At 39.2% G+C, this 11,839-nt stretch overlaps 1 protein-coding gene across 1 annotated transcript in view; it reads right to left on the reverse strand.

The window, feature by feature from the left end:
- Positions 1-8,532, reverse strand: part of NEK1 (NIMA related kinase 1) — a 200,676-nt gene extending 192,144 nt beyond the window's left edge. Inside the window, exons 1-3 of the mRNA XM_039219207.1 lie at positions 8,476-8,532; positions 8,040-8,163; positions 7,219-7,327 (exon numbers count right to left, since the gene is read on the reverse strand). The gene's annotated coding sequence lies outside the window, so the exon portion shown is untranslated. The remainder of the gene's footprint in view (positions 1-7,218; positions 7,328-8,039; positions 8,164-8,475) is intronic.
- Between the last annotated feature and the right edge of the window lie 3,307 nt (positions 8,533-11,839).

The following is an 11,839-nucleotide window of genomic DNA, read 5'->3' on the forward strand; positions in this document are numbered from 1 at the left end:
TTAAAATAAATAAATACATAAATGAATGAATAAAGAAGATGTTAGCTCTCTCTGTCATATTTTTTCCTTATATGCTACCTGCCTTTCTATTTTATTTACATATAAAAATGTATTTTTATACTATTTTGATATTAATTAAACATGTTTTTAATCTGCCTATTTCTGCCTTTCGTATCATAATTAGACCCTTACCATACAAAGATATTTGATTAGGTTCATTAGTAACTTTAGCAATAGTAATTTCAGGAAAAGTGATGGGCAGGACAGAGGTCAGAGTTCAAATGCTAGTTGGTGAAAGCTTAAAAAAAATCAAAGGAAAGGGGTGCCTGGGTGGCTTAGTTGGTTAAGCATCCGACTTTCGCTTAGGTCATGATCTCGCGGTTCGTGGGTTCGAGCCCCGCATCGGGCTCTGTGCTGACTGCCAGCTCAGAGCCTGGAGCCTGTTTCAGTCTGTGACTCCCTCTCTCTCTGACCCTCCCCTGCTCACGCTGTCTCTCTCTCTCTCTCTCCTAGAAATAAATAAAATATTTTTTAAAAAATCAAAGGAAAGGAGGAGGGAAAGAGAGTTTCTGAAATGGTCACAATCAATCATTAGCACAAGTAATATTGGCAAGATTACCCAAAATTATAGTAAATTAATTCACTTTATTAATTTAAAACTAATAAATATTAATTTATCTAACGTGTTCTTTTCTATGTCTGTTGACATCAAGCAGGACTTTAATGTAGGATTCCCTTTTAGGAGAAAATGGGCTTGTCATGAAGACCACATAAGTACTTCTGTGACACTTTACCATATTTCTCATTATAAATTAACAAATCCATATTCTCATTTCATCCATCAATAGTAAACTTGTTTAATTTTACTTTGCCTCTAAAATATGATCCAATCTCCTTAAAAGACAAAATTTATATTCAGGACCTGTAAGACTAGAGTACAGAGCCCAGCCTCTGGTAAAAATCAATGGGATAATTATACCTTAGGAACTTCTGTGGGAAAGAGCCTTCTTCTACCTTAGAAAACATTACAACCATATTACATTTCAAAATTTCTCTAAGATATGACAAGGCTTTTAGCAACTTTAAGTAAAACAGGAAAATATACAATAGCAATATAGCATCATCAGTGAGTTAAAGAAGTCACTCCAAACATACTCTCAAGTCCAAGATGGTCAACTGGCATAATATAATGGCTATCTGGGCACCAGCCAGAATTTAATGATTTCTCCTGGACATGAATATATTATATTACCATTCTATTTAGGAAAAAGTAGCAAGATAAACTCCTCTTACAAAACTAAATTTCACAAATCAAATTACATTAAATAATAACCATATAATGAGATTATTTCACAACCATCATTAGTCTGTGACTGCTGCCAAGACAGACAAACAAATTTAGTCAGTTTGGCTCTGCCTCAAAATTCAGTTGCCAATTCCTTTCCAGGGACCACACTGATGACACAGAAGTTCCAAAAATCCCTAATACCACACTCTATTGCCTACCACATTCCTGAGCACTGTGGTTCTGACAATTCAGCATAGGAGAATCTACTGCTTCTGGTAGTGAAAAATGATGATTCTAATTCCCAGCAAATAATGCCAAGTGCAGAAAGCCTTCTGAACAATGAAAGGCTTGTGGTCAATGGATTTCAGAGCAACTCACAACTCCTCCTTTTCTGCAGAGTCTAAACTAGACTCCTGTTGTATACTGGAGGAAGTAAAGGGGGAAACATGAAAAGACAGAGTACTTTCAGTGCCTTACAATATATTTAACCAAGCTACTTATTTACTAGTCATGAGACTTCTTAGCTGCATTATAATCCTAAAAACTTTTTCAAGCCAAATGAAAAATAGTGAAAAAATATATTATAGGCTTACACATCCAAAACATCATAATGTATAACAGAAGGACCATCATAATCCTGTTCTAATTTCATATCTGTAATAAACTGAAATTACAGGGGCACCTGGGTGGCTTAGTCGGTTGAGCGTCCGACTTGCGCTTAGGTCATGATCTCGCGGTTCGTGGGTTCGAGCCCCGCGTCGGGCTCTGTGCTGACTGCCAGCTCAGAGCCTGGAGCCTATTTCAGAGTCTGTGTCTCCCTCTCTCTTTGACCCTCCCCTGCTCACACTGTCTCTCTCTCCTAGAAATAAATAAAAATATTTAAAAAAAAAAAAAACTGAAATTACAAATGTGTGTCCTTTCTGTGCTTAAGCTTCCAATATCAAATGAAAATCACAAAACCAACTTGACACTATTCCTAAAGTCTCTAGTAATTACATCAATTTAATCTCTATAATATGTATCTGATATTAAAGATATTTAAGACACAAATTCAAAGACGTTTTTGGTATTTGAGCTTTCCAAAGAGTTATGTGATATAACAAATAAAACGATGGATTTGGAAAAACTACGTGACCAAAACCAAACCACCTGACTTCTCTGTGCCTTGTTTCCTTCATCAAAAAACACTAACAATTTAGGGCACCTAGGTGGCCCAGTTGGTTGAGTGTCCAACTTCGGTTGAGGTCATGATCTCACAGCTCATGAGTTTGAGCCCCACGTCAGGCTCTGTGCTGACCCCTCAGAACCTGGAGCCTGCTTTGGATTCTGTGTCTCCCCCTTTCTCTGCCCCTCTCCCTCTTGCACTCTGTCTCCCTCTCTCTCAAAAATAAATAAACATTAAAAAAAAAAAAAAAAAACTTACAGGGCGCCTGAGTGGATCAGTCAGTTAAGTATCTGACTTCGGCTCAGGTCATGATCTCACAGTCTGTGGGTTCAAGCCCCGCGTCGGGCTCTGTGCTGACAGTTCAGAGCCTGGAGCCTGCTCCAGATCCTTTGTCTTCCTCTCTCTGCCCTCCCCCACTTGCTGTCTGTCTCTGTTTCTCTCAAAATAAAAAAAAAATTTTAACAATTTTTTAAAAATTAAAAAAAAATAAAAACACTAATAATTTAAAGATAATACTACCTTACAGGCCCTACCAACTTTAATGATTCAAAGAGGAAAAAATAAAAAAGTAGGTCACAAAAGAGTAAACTTCAACATTGTTTAGAATTGTACCACTAGCCACTGTGAGTAGGAATGACAGAGAAATGCAGCCAAAGCCTTTCCTTCAGAGAAATCAAAAAACACAAGAGTAATTTCTCAGCCTGTATCTTTAAAAAGCCAGAAAACAAATTGCAATTTAGAGTTCAACATATCAAACGGAACATACTTGACTTCTTTCCCAGACCTAGCACAACTTTAAGGGATGAAAAAGGTAGAACAGGAGAGAAAGCAACAGCAATAAATTTCTGGAAGCTGACAAACACAAGAGCAAGCAGCAGCTGACTCAGGAAATTAGAGAAAATTGTATTGTAACCCAGCAGTGGGAAATAAGTCAATTCCCACTACACATTAGTTCAATAATAGGAAGAAAAAGGCGCCTCTGTGAGTGAGGAATACCAGAACTAAAACAGGATTGGTTGAAAGACGGTGTTACAGCATTAGACACACAGTTTGCTTCCTCTACCACACCTAGTCAGGTGTCCACCAATCTCTCATGTTGGCAAAAGACTAGAGATGTCTCTAGATTAGGGATACCAACACAGCTGAGAATGGCACCACATTGATCTGGGAGGTTAAGTGAAGGTCTACATAATAAATGGTTCCAGCCATGATTCTATAGCTCTTATCAGACCATCCTACCTCCAAAAACAATCAAAACACTTAGTAAAATATATAAAACAACAGACAGGAATTGAGGGGCTATAATCATTGAGAGGTAAGAAAATACTAATAAATTCCACATTTACACCAGCCTTCTCCCTAAAGACAGTTTCCAAATTGTGACGTAGCACCATGGAGCTTAAGTAGAAAGCACCAATCCTATTGAGCTAAAGAGAGGTCAGACTTTAAGGCTGCCAAAATCCTAGAGAGAAGGAAAAAGAACAGAAAAAGCCCCAAATTCTGCACATAAATTCCCCTCCTGTCAGTTAGCCCATTCCTAAGTTGTGCATACCCAGAGCAAGACTAAAACAGACTAGTCCTAATAAAGCCTAACACCAATCTTTGATAGGATAAAAGAAAGTAATCTGCTAATACTCCCACCACCCTGCCAGAAAACATAACAATTTTTTGGAAGATACATGTTCCAGAGCCTCTATGACTTTTTATTCACAACATCCAGCATCCAGTCCAAAATTATGAGGTGTGGGACACCTATGTGGTTTAGTCAGTTGAGCAGCTGACTCTTGATTTCAGCTCAGTTCATGATCCCAGGGTTGTAGGATGGAGCTTCGCATCAGGCGAGATTCTCCCTCCCTTTCTCTCTGCCCCTCTCCCCCACTTGTGAAGAAAGAAAGAAAGAAAAAGAAAGAGAGAAAGAGAGAAAGAGAGAAAGAGAGAAAGAAAGAAAGAAAGAAAAGAAAAGAAAAGAAAAGAAAAGAAAAGAAAAGAAAAGAAAAGAAAGAAAAGGAGAGAAGGAAGGAAGGAAGGAAGGAAGGAAGGAAGGAAGGAAGGAAGGAATTAGGGGCACCTGGAAAGCTCAGTTGTGTTAGCGTCCAACTCTTGATTTTGGCTCATGTCATCATTTCACAATGGTGGGACAGAGTCCTTAGTTGGGCTCTGTGCTGACAGTGAAGAGCCTGCTTGGTATTCTCTCTCTCCCTCTTTCTCTGTACCTCCCCACACTCACTCCTGCTCTCTCTCTCTCAAAATAAACAAATATTTTTTAAAAATTATGAGGCCTGTAAAAGAAAAAACCAAATAACCAAAACCAAAAGAAATAAACAACAGAAATAAATCACAAATGACTCAAATATAGACATATCATAGAGGATTTTAAATAACCATGAATAGTATGTTCAAGAAAATAAGAGGAAAAGATGAACAAAAGTGATTTTTTTAAGACAGAGAATTTCAACAAAGAACTGAAATTTATTTTTAAAAATTAAATGAACATTCCAGAACTAAAATACAAGATATCTAAAATTAAGAAGGCATCGCATGGCTTTACACAGAATAGGATATAGTAGAAGACAGGATTTTTAACTTGGAAAATGAACCTACAGAAAATATTCAAGAGGACTTGGGAGGCTCAGCTGGTTAAGTGTCTGACTCTTGATTTCAGCTCAGGTCATGATCTCGCAGTTTGTGAGCTCTGAGCCCCACGTTGGGCTCTGTGATAACAGCAAGGAGCATGCTTGGGATCCTCTCTCTCCCTCTTTCTCCCTCTGTCTGAGCGCTGCCCCCCCCCCCACTATCTCTCTCTCTCTCAACATAAATAAAACTCAAAAAAAAAAAAAGGAAAAAAGAACACATACACACATAAAAGAAAAATATGGAGAAAGATTTAATAGCAAAAAGATTTTTTTTTTTTAATGTTGTGAGAGAGACAGAGAGAGAGAATGAGCAGGGGAGGGGCGGGGGGGAGAGACAGAGGATCCAAATCAGGCTCTGTGCTAACAGCGGAGAGCCTCACGCAGGGCTTGAACTCATGAACTGTGAGATCATGACCTGAGCCGAAGTTAGATGTTTAACCAACTGAGCCCCTCAGGTGCCCCAATATCAGAAAGATTTTAATTCTCAGTCTCTACATTTAATTCTGCTCTAATAAAAATACAAGCTTTATGGGTGACAAGCTGATTTGAAGTCAATATGAGAAAAAAGCAAGACTAGCCAGAAAAATACTGAAAACAAAACAAAAAAGACCAATGAAGACTTTTTTACTTGATATCAAGATGCATTTTAAGGGGTACCTGGGTGGCTCAGTGGGTTAGGCATCCAACTCTTCATTTGGTTCAGATCATGATCTCACAGTTCATGAGATCAAGCCCTGGGTGAGGCTATGCACTGACAGTGCAAATCCTGCTTGAGATTCTCTCTCCCTCTCTCTCTCTCTCTCTCTCCCCCCTCCCTCTCTCTCTCTCTCTCTTATTTATACGTGTAAGTATATATATTATATATATATAATCCTTAGAAGTATACACACGCATAATTCCTTGTATGTGTGATACCTCTGAAAGGATACACAATGAACTGATATACTATTGGCTACCTTCAGGAAATGGAACTGAGTAATTAAGATTTTTTCAATCTATTATACTTTCTGAATTTTAAACCATATGAATAATTATTCAAAACAATAAAAGAAAATAAAATTTAGAAACAATACTAAATGCTGAAAGAAGAATGCTAGCTGAATCAATTTCTCCAGTTAAAATCCTTCAAGTTACCCATTTCCAAACTTTTAACCCTGAAATTAAAAGTTCTCCTATATGCAAACTTTTCAAGGATGTCAACTCTGCTCCAAAAAAAGCATCTTAGCCTCTCCTCAAATTAGACATCTTTTCTCACATTTAACTAAGAATTTCTTTAAGCCAAAGGACAAATATCATATGTTTGCACGTATAAGAGGATTAGGAGGAACTTGACGGAGGAACAAGGGGGAGAAGAAGGGGGGAAATGGTGGGGGAAAGGGAGAGAGGCAAACCATGAGAGACTCTTGAATGTTGACAAAAACTGAGGACTGATGGATGTGGGGGGGAGGGGGGGAGGGGCATGGAGGAGGACACTTGTGGGGATGAGCACTGAGTGTTATGTGGAAACTAACTTGACAATAAACTATTTGTAAAAAACAAAAAAACAAACAAACAAAAAAAAGAATTTCTTTAAGCCACAATAAGTAATGATTGACAAAATGACATTTGTGCACCAAATATGAAAAATGCCGGAGTATATGAATGAAAACTATTATCTCCACCAATCTGGAACTTTAAATCTCTTCAGCTCTTTTTTAGCAATCTGATGGACAAATTTCCCCATCAGAAATGGGGAAACACTGGTAGAGGAATATCAACAGATTCCAAGAAGTCCTTATAATTCTGTCTGCAGCTACAATCCATACATATGGTTTTCCAAATATTAAATAACATTTTGAAAGGTGGGAGAATGACAATTTACCTTCTCAGTGAGTCAAGTCCCTGACCTATTTCCTTTTACTCAAAAAAGCAGACAGCAAAAATGGGATTCCATTAGGTAGGCTTTTATCAAAACATTTGTTTTTCTTCTCTATAAGTCTATGCAGACAATTATTAGCTTCCCTAATGGAAACTACCAACATGTAAATAAAGAATTTATATTCATGAAATGGTGTCATGTCCACAGCTTAGATTAGAAGGTAGAGACTGGAGTAAAATGTACTAGGAATACAATGTCAATGTATTAAAATTACCTCAATAGAACTCCTGTGGCCAAGTTCCATAACCGTTACCAAACTCCTAATGCTGACTCTTACTGTGCAAAAACCTGTTTTTCCACAAAAGATGCTCCTTACCTTTCACCTAGAACAAAGAGCAATTTGAAATGAAATAGATCTGTGGACTCTCAAATATCAAACAAGTCTAAACTAGAAACAAAGCACTACTTCTCTCCATATTTGACTCTCCTCCATCATCTCTACAATACTGCTGCATCACAAGAAAAGACTATTATTATATTGCATATTACTTTTAATCCTTCATAAATTTTTCTGCTGTTGCTTATCATGGCAATAAAAAAATTTCTGCTTCTTGGGGGCAGAGGTTACATTAGAGAATAAAAATTAGGCCTGTATAAAAAAAGTTATGATGAACTCCGAAAGTAGTATAACTTTTAATGTCTTACATATGGAAATTGTTTCAAACTATGTAAATTGAAATGTAAAATTATAGGCTACCAGCTAATTCTTACTCATTTCTTATTAAAATACATATGTAATTTAAAATCAGAGACAACATATATGCAATGTAAATGACTGTTTATCCATACCAAGATTTCTATTATTATTTTAACTCAGTTATCACTATACCTTTTTAACTAATGTCCAAGGACTGCTTTGTATTACATGCTGTTCTTTAGAGAATTAACATTTTAATGACATGAAGATATTATTTTCCATGCACTTAAAGTTAGTATCCCTACAAGCTCTACATAAGCAAGTCTAAGGAGGATCTCCTCATTTCCAATACGATTTTACTATTTTGCATATCATTGCTTCCTCCAAGTGCAACTCACCTCAATGACAGAGGGCGTTAGTCTGAATAACGGTGACGATTGACAAGCATCAGTCTAGGTGTAGCAGCCTTCCTATGGCAGTTAATGAGTCAGAGGCACCATCCCGCATTTTGAAAATGACATCCTGAAAGAGAAACCAAGACTATCTAACCTGCAGCAGCTCACAGGCCACTTGAAGGGGCGCAACGAGGCTCCTACACCCGACACCAGACTTTGGCTTGACCCCTCAGGCTGGACTCCTTGCCGCCTCCGGCAACGCCCCATGAGACAGGTCCACACTACTCAGAGAAAACAAACTGGTTTCTGAGCCCCTTGGAAACGGCGGGCGGGGCAGGGGGAGTGCCTGGGTTACCACCCCTGCAACTTCACAGAGGTGGTTGCTAGTGGCCTCGGCGGGATGGGGGTGGGAGGATGGCATTCGGGACTGGGAGGCTACCTGCCTGCCACGTCCTTCTGCTTCGCGACGCTTGTTCTGGACTCGGGGCTACGCGGACAACTGCTTAGGACTCGGATCGGACGACTATGCACCCTAGCGCCCCCAACTCACAGCGCGAATGCAGAGGAAGGGGGAGCGGCCAGCGCGTCACCGGCGCTGGCGTGTGACGTCAGCACGCGGAAGCTGGCGCGCTTTGGGGGTTGGGGAGAGGCGTGGCGCCGCGGGGCGGTGCGGGGCGGCGGGGCGGTGCGGCGGGGCGGTGCGGCGGGGCGGGGCGGGGCGGCGGGGCGGGGCGGCGGGGCGGGGCGGCGGGGCGGGGGCGGGGCGGCGCAAAGGTACAGCAGGTGGGAGAAGATGAAAAGAGGAGGAAAAGAAGAGAGGGAAAGAAAAGAGTAAGCCAGAGGTGAGGGCTAGAACTCACGAATAGAAGCTGATTTTGATTAAAGCATATTATAAATTTGTCCCACATTATACTACACAGAGAATAGCACTTTTTTTTTTAACGTGAAGGTTGTTACTTAGGGATACCGCATGTTTTAAAGTAATTTTGCTTTACAAAGCAAGTTTTTTTCAAGTATGTCTTGGATGATTACAGCAAGAAAGTATTGTTAAGTCCTGAATTTTTTTAAAGGCTATAATGTGGTTTTCTACAGATTTACGTCTAATGTGTGTATAAATTACTTGCCGGTACATTGAAAGGTGGTTGAAGTACTATTCTTTAGGGCAGGACTTTCAAAGACAGGAACAGATTTTCTTTTCTCGGTAAGGAATCAAGCCCATCGTCGTCCTGAGTAGCACTATGGCTAAGTTGCCTTATCTAGAGTACGTCTGAGACGCTGGAGAATCCAAACTTGAAGCCAAGGAGGATGGTGGCTTGTCTACTACGTAAGTAACACTCCAGGTTGTACCTGTTATACATGTGATGTATGTAGCCTGGTGGAAAGTTTACAGATTTTGCCGGAGACCTCAGAGGCCAAAGATTCGGATCCGTGCTTCAAAGAAATAGGCTTCCTTCTCTCCTCATACTCTGTAATACACCAACACCCAAGACCCCTCTGAGTTCTCCCAATTTGTGGTTTAGCCATGCTTATAAGAAATTTGAAAGAAAAGAAAAGAAATACTTTATTACTGCCATGGAAATTGAAAGTTTTTTTACTTCTTTGCCAGAAGATGGCACTGCAAGTCATCCAACCTGGCAAATTAGAGAAAATCTGCTTTGGTTTATCTCCTTTTCAATCTCCATCCGTTCAAAAGACTTGTTTTCCTTCTTTTCTCTTTTCAAAGCTAACCTCCTTTGGCCCCTCCCACCCCCAGTTAGCAGGAATTTTGGAGTCTGAATGCACAATACCTCCAGTTCTACCCACGTGCCTTTGTACAGCAAAGCAACATAAGAACGTTGCCAATTGCTAATCTAAGTAAATTCTTTTTTGCTGCTTTCATGAAAATTGGCTAGTCAGACACCTCCTTAGATAAAATTGGTCAGGCTCTTATAAACTGTTGGTGGGAATATAAACTGCTACAGACTTTGTAGAAATCATGCTTGCAATATGCATATTCTTTTGACTTATTTTGCCAAGTCTATAAGATAGCACCATAAAACCTGCCGCTCCCAGAATGGTAGAATTGCTGGCAGAAGGGAGTGGTTTACAGAGCCTCCACTCCCTGATAATCGCTACCATTTGTTTCTCTGTATCTCCCAGGGTAGCAGCAAGACTCATGAACAAGCAGTTCTAGATCTGGTTGGAATAGATAAACTTCTTACCACTGTGAGTTATTCCATTTTCCCCTTTCCTGAGGGCTTAAAGATTTTGTTGGCTGGTTAGTGAGGAGGCAATAAAACTAATTTAAGTATTCGTAGGGTTTTTGTTACTAATGTGTCAAGCTCAGTTCTAATCAAAGGGAAATATGATTTCCAGTACAAGAAACTGATTTTACTCACATACCTTATTTTGCTGTACCTCCTAATATTTCCTATATACTGGGGGCTTCTTATTAGTTTTTATTTGTTTTTTTTTCCAGTTTTATTAAGGTGTAAGTGACATACAGTACTACATAAATTTAAGGTGTACAGTCTAGAGATTTAACTTAATATATATTATGAAATGATTACCACAATTAATTTAGCTAATATCCATTATCTCATATAAAGAAGAGAAAAAGTTGTGTTTCCCTTATGAGAACTTCTATTGAAAAAAATAAAAAAAAACCAAGAACAAGATTTATTCTTTTAACAACTTTCAAATATACTGTATCGCAGTGTTAATATAGACATCATGTTGTAAATTACATCCCCAGTACTTAATTATCTTGTAACTGAAAGTGTGTTGCTTTGACATCTTTATCAGATCTCCCTATACACACTCCACCCTACTGAGGGCTTTTTAAAATGGATAGTAAGACCTGTGGTCAAAAGATAAATTAAGCAACCTATAGAAGGCAGAATAAAGGCCACCCAGTGATGCCCCTGCCCCCCAATCCCTGGAATCTGTGAATATGTTTATTAGGTTACATGGCAAGGGGGAATTAAAGATGCAGATGGAATTAAAGTTACTAATCAGCTGACCTTAAAATAGGGAGATGATCCTGGATTATCCAGGTGGACCCAATGTAATCACAAGGGTCCTTAAAAGTGAAAGAGGAAGGCAAGAGAGTCAGAATCAGAAGGAAATATTACTGTGGAAGAAGTTCAGAATGATAGGATATGAGAAGGACTCAAACCACCGTTGCTGGATTTGAAGATGGAGGAGGCAGCAATTCAAGTGGTCTCTGGAAGCTGCAAAGGACACAGAAATGGATTCTCCCCAAGAGCTTCAGAAGGAAATACAGCACTGCTACCATCTTCATTTTAGCCAGTGAGATTTGTGTTGGACTCCTAACCTACAGAACTCTTAAGATAATAAACCTGTATTGTTTCAAGACACTAAATTTGTGGGAATCTGTTGTAATAACATACGAATGAGAACTCCTATTCTTTTAAGGTTCCAGGAGCAGAGTAGATCAGGCTGACTGGTAAATTCTTTTCATTGTGTATGAAAAGCCCACAGCTAGATCTGTAAAATCTCCTTATTGGGAATTCTCTCAGCTCAAGGAAGCTCTTTCTTAATCATTTTCCCTAAAGTATCTGGTAAGAACTCCAACCAGACAGAATCCCTTCTGGAACACTTGCTGAGAAAGAATGAGATCAAGCTGGAAGTATTCACATTAGGACACATAAAGAAAATGTTCAAGGGATCTGGTTATAGTCCTTACCATATAAAACACCAAGTCTGTTGAAGATGAGGTTTAACATCACTAGATTCTTCTAACACAAATACTAGAGGAATTACAGAGAAGGTTCTTCCCTGGATGGAATCTATTCTATCAC

This window comes from Hyaena hyaena, unplaced genomic scaffold (assembly GCF_003009895.1).
Source record: "Hyaena hyaena isolate Hyena2069 unplaced genomic scaffold, ASM300989v1 scaffold_804, whole genome shotgun sequence".
Classification (NCBI taxonomy): domain Eukaryota; kingdom Metazoa; phylum Chordata; class Mammalia; order Carnivora; family Hyaenidae; genus Hyaena; species Hyaena hyaena.